This window comes from Saimiri boliviensis, chromosome X (assembly GCF_048565385.1).
Source record: "Saimiri boliviensis isolate mSaiBol1 chromosome X, mSaiBol1.pri, whole genome shotgun sequence".
Taxonomy (NCBI): domain Eukaryota; kingdom Metazoa; phylum Chordata; class Mammalia; order Primates; family Cebidae; genus Saimiri; species Saimiri boliviensis.
In genome coordinates, this window is record NC_133470.1 from 114,586,349 (window position 1) to 114,592,140 (window position 5,792).

The 5,792-nt window shown below is 38.3% G+C and overlaps 1 non-coding gene across 1 annotated transcript; it reads left to right on the forward strand.

Annotated features, from left to right (window-relative positions):
- The first annotated feature begins 335 nt into the window (after nt 1–335).
- Nucleotides 336–397, forward strand: LOC120361942 (U7 small nuclear RNA). The gene has a single exon (XR_005577969.1). It is a non-coding gene; the product is annotated as a U7 small nuclear RNA (small nuclear RNA).
- The last annotated feature ends 5,395 nt before the right edge of the window (nt 398–5,792 follow it).

Sequence of the window (5,792 nt, forward strand, 5' to 3'; positions counted from 1 at the left end):
GTGGGATGAGGGTTAGGATCAACAAACTACTCATCAGGTACTAAGGTCACTCTCTGGGTAACAAAACAATCTGCATAGCTAACCCCATGACAAGCAATTTATCCATGTGACAAACCTGCATATCTACCTCCTGGACCTAAAATAAGAGTTGGAAAGAAAATAAAAAATGATACTGAAAACAGAACAAAACAAAAAACAAAACAAAAAAAAAAAACAGAAATAATAGGTATAGAAATCAGAAAGAAATAAAACTGTTTGTACATGATATAATATTTTATCAGGAAAATCCTAGAGAATTCACAAGGAAACTATAATACTTAGTAATACACAAGTTTACATGTTGCAACTCTTTTAGGATTTGTCTAGCTGGTTTTCAGGTTTTTACCGGGAAACTCATGAAAATGCACATGAGTGTGTGCACACACACACACACACATTTACTAAAATTCCAGAATACAAAATCAAAATACAATAGTAAATTTCACTGTGATACAATGACATGAACAATCTGAAAAGAAAATTAAGAACACGGTTTCATTTCCAATACCATCAAAAGGAACAGAGTACTTAGGAATATGTTAACAAAAGAACTGCAAAACTTATACATTCAGGACTACAAAATATAGTAGAAAGAAACAGAAGAATATCTGTACAAATGGAAAGACATCTACTGTTCATGGATTGGAAGATTAATAACACTGCTAAAATGACCAATACTCCTTAAGTGATCCATAGTTTAAACTAAATCCTCATGAGTGGTGAAGAGAAGATAATAGGCAATGGGAGAGTGCTAACAGGTATAAAGGTTCATATTTGTGCTAATGAAAAGTGTTCTAGATTTAGAACTATGTAGTTATTTAAAAAACACTAAATTATAAATTTTAAAAGGGTAAATTTTATGCTATGCAAATTATATCTTAAAAAAGAAAAAATTTATTAATATTTGAGACATATACACATAGTGAATATATGTTCAAACTACTTTTGCTGAATTCAGAAATTATTTTTCAACAGTCATATTTTATCAATAGTTCACATTTATATTGTGATTAAATTACTCCACACTCATCTTCACTCCCTAACCTCCTCTACCATTACCAAAAATATTACTATCAGATCAATTCAGTATACACAGGTGGAGGCAATTTGATTATTCTAGCCCAATATATTTATATTGAAATCATAGATGTATTTTCCTTCCTATGCTGTGTAGACAACTAGACATGTAAATTCGGATTGGTTAGAAGACAAATTAACATTATCTGTAGCTGAGAGACATTCAATGTCCACCAAATCCATTTTTCCCCCCCCTGGACACACAAACTATATTTCTCAATCCCTCTAGGTGAAGCCATTTGAGTAGCTGTGACCAGTAAAATGTATATAACAATAATATATGACATGCCTAGGGCTGGTTGTTAAAATGTTTTATGTAATACTCCATGTTCTTTCATCATGTTCACTCACAGATAGATGTAAAGGAATCGAGCAACTGCCCCAAGGCCTTAGGGAATGTTGGAGCCACTATAAGAAAAGAACCATGCTGCCTGAATCATGCAAATGAGTAACCCAAGCTTGAACTTCCACGTTAGATGCTTCATCAATGAGTAGTAAACTCTTAACATGTTAAGGAGCTGAGGTTTGGCTATTACAACTCACTACTGCTAAGTTTCTGTGATTCTGTAGAGAATACATTATTTCTCTACGAAATTATATGAGGAAGCTAGGGGCCTCTCTAAAGTCACTGATCAACGTGCAAGCAGCTTTAAAATGCAGGAATCAAAAATAAATATAGACTACGAATGGGGGCTCACGGCTATAATCCCGGTACTTGTGGGGGCCAAAGTGGTCAGATCGTTTGAGTGCAGGAGTTTGAGTCCAGCCTAGAAAACATAGTGAGACCCCATTTCTAAAAATAATCTAAAAAATTAGCTGGGCATGGTGGTGCATGCCTGTGGTCCTGGCTACTTGAGAGGCTGAGGTGAGAGCATCAGTTGAACCCAGGAGGCATAAATTGCAGTGAGCTGAGATCATGCCACTTTACTCCAGCCTGGACAACACAGCAGGATTTGTCTCAAAAATAAACATTTATATACTTATATACAAATAAATATTTATATACATATATATCAATATAAATGTTACAAATATATGTTGAACATATATATATACATTTTATAAATATATCTATGTATTTATATGTAAAACACTTAACTCTGCTGAAGTGTTAAACATTGTTAGTTAATCTTTTTCTACTCACACTAGGGAATCAAGCAAGCATTGAATTTAGCAGGCATTAGCAGAAACAAATTCAAGTTGATTAAGATACTTAATTTGCATCTAAGTATTCCTATAAAAATTTAATATTTATGCTATCTTCAGAGTCCATTTTATGCAAAAAATTTAAGTCAAAGAGAAAAATATAGCAGAGTTTATACTCAACTGTAATTACTCAGAGCTGGAGAAGATCCGATACACAGGCATAGCTAAGCTTCCCAATTCACTCATGCATTCTACAGGTATGGTTCATAAGGTGGAAAAAGCCTAGATTCACAAACAAAGTGGTATTATAAAAGAATTATGGGTTTTCTAGTTTGATGGAGGGAAAACACTCTTAAAAAACAATTTGAATGTTTTTATAGCAACCAAGATAGGTGGTAGGACCTTGATTAAAAATATAGAACAGAGAATAAGGAGTGGGCCTAAGAAATGGCAGAACACGGCCAGGCATGGTGGCTCACACCTGTAATTCCAGCACTTTGGGAGGCTAAGGCAGGAAGATCACAAGATCAGGAGTTTGAGACCAGCCTGACCAGCATAGTGAAACTCCATCTCTACTAAAAGTACAAACAAATTAGCCGGGCATGGTGGCATGTGCCAGTAATCCCAGCTACTGCGGAGGCTGAGGCAGGGGAATTGCTTGAACCAGGGAAGTGGAGGTTGCAGTGAGGCAAGATTGTCAATAAAGCAAGACTCATCTTAAAAAGAAAAAAAAAAGAAATAGCAGAATGCATGGACTAGATAAATATTATAAAATAACAATACATTATTTCCACTAGTCCTGCAGGGAAACTGGGAAAATGATAAATAGAAAAACAGAATTTGGAAGTAAGAATGGAAAAACATTGGTGAGGGTTTGGGCAGAGGGCTTTGAAGTCCTTCATATGAAGATGATATTTGAAGTTTTGAGAGTGAGCATTTTGAGAAAATCAATAGTTACCCAAAAGAAGCTGAAAAGCAAAGTATCAGTAATCAATACAGAAGAAAGGCATTTGGAGATGAATCAAGAAAGTAAAGACTCAGTATATTCATCCATTCTCACACTGCTATAAGAAATTGCCTGAGGCTGGGTCATTTATCAAGGAAAGAGGTTTAATTGACTCACTGTTCCAGCTGACTAGGAAACCTCAGGAAACTTACAATCATGGTAGAAGGGGAAGCAAACATGTTCTTTTCACATGATGGCAGGAAGGAGAAGTGTCAGATAAAGAGGAAAAAGCCTCTTATAAAACCATCAGTTCTTATGAGAACCTACTCACTATCATGAGAACAGCAGCCTGGGGGTAACCATGCCCATGATTAAATTACCTTTCACTGGGTCCTACCCATGACCTATGTGGATTATAGGAACTACAATTCAAGATAAGATTTAAGTGAGGACACAACCAAATTATTTCATTCTGCCCATGGCCCCTGCCAAATTTCATGTCTTCACATTTCAAAACACAGTCATCCCCTTCCAATAGTCCCCCAAAGTTTTAACTCATACCAGAATTAACTCAGAAGTCCAAGTCAAAAGTCTCATCTGAGACAAGGCAAGTCCTTTCCACCTATGAGCTTGTAAAATCAAAAGAAGTTAGTTACTTTCTAGATACAATGGAAGTACAGGCATTGGGTAAATACACCCATTTCAAAGGGAAAAAATTGCCAAAACAAAGAGGTTACAGGCTCCATGTACGTCTGAAATCCAATATGGCAATAATTAAATCTTAAAGCTCCCAAATAATCTCTTTGGACTCCATGTCTCACATCCAGGTCATGCTTATTCAAGAGGTATGCTCCCACAGTCTTAAACAGTGCCACCCCTGTGGCTTTACAGGATATAACCCTCCTGTTACTTCACAGGCTGGCATTGAGCATCTGTGGCTTTTCCAGGTGCAGAGTGCAAGCTATCAGTGGATCTACCATTCTGGGGTCTGGAGGACCACGGTCCTCTTCTCACAGCTCCACTAAGCACTGCTTCAGTGGGGACTCTTGGGCGGGGGTTGACCCCACATTTCTCTTTTGCACTGACCTAGCAGAGGTTCTCTATGAGGGCTCTACCTCTCCAGCTCACCTCTGCCTCGACATCCAGGCATTTCCATATACCCTCTTAAATCTAGGCAGGTGTTCTCAAACCTCAATTCTTGTCTTCTGTGCACCCACAGGACCACCATCATATTGAAGCTGCCAAGGGTTGGGGTTTGCACCCTCTGAAGCAATCTCCTAAGCTATATGTTGGCCCCTTTAAGCCATAGCTGGAGCTGAAGCAATTGGGACACAAGGAGTCATGTCTTAAAGCTGCACAGAGAAGTGGGGCCCTGGGTCCAGCATGGGACTCTGTCCCTGGCCTGCAAAACCATTTTCCCTCCTAGACCTCCAGGACTTTGGTAGGAGGGGCTGCCAAGAAGTTCTCTGACATACCCATTGTCTTGGTGATTAACATTCAGCTCCTCATTACTTGTGGAAATTTCCACACTGGGCTTCAATTTCTCCCCAGAAAATGCGTTTTTCTTTTCTATCACATCATCAGGTTGCAAATTTTCCAAAATTTTATGTTCTGTCACTTTGTGAACACTGTGAGGCTAAGAAATTTTTTCTCCAGATACCCTAAATTATTTATCTCAAGTTCAAAGTTCCACAGATTTCTAGAGTGGGGCAAAATGCTGCCAGTCTCTGTGCATAGCAAGAATGACCTTTACTCCAGTTCCCAACAATTTCCTCACCTTCATCTGAGATTACTTCAGCCCAGAATTTATTGTCCATATTGCTATCTACATTTTGGTCAAAGACAGTGAACAATTTTCCAGGAATTTCCAGATTTTCCCGCATTTCCCTATCTTCTGAACACTCCAGACTGTTCCAACCTCTGCCTGTCACCCAGTTCCAAAGTCACTTTCACATTTGCGGGTATCTTTACAGCAGCACCCCACTCTCTGTGTTATCAATTTCCTGTATTGGTCTATTCTTACACTGCTATAACAAACTGCATGAAACTGGGTCGTTTACAAAGGAATGAGGTTTAATTTAGTCACTGCTCTGCATGGCTGGGGAAGCCTCAGGAAACTTACCATCATGGTAGAAGGAAAAACAAACATGTCCTTCTTCACATGATGGCATCAAGGACTAGCACTGAGCCAACAGGGAAAAGCCCCTTATAAAACCATCAGATCTCGTGAGAACTGACTCACTATCATGCAAACAGCAGCATGGGGGTAAACACTCCCATTATTAAACTACCACCCACTGGGTTCCTCCCATGTCACATTAGGATGGTGGGAACTACAATTCAAGATGAGAAATGGGTGGAGACACAGGCAAACCATATCACTCAAGGAATCTAAGAAAGAAGTTTCAGTGAGCCAACAATACAAGGGTGCTTTACTCTTAAGAGATAGCTAGGAGTAAATGAATCCACATACCATATTTCATCCATTTTCTTCTGGATAAATTTTACCTTTAAAATAGGGGATGGAGATTATATGATGATAGAGTTCTAGCAGCAGTGTGAATCCGCAACATTAGTCATGTTA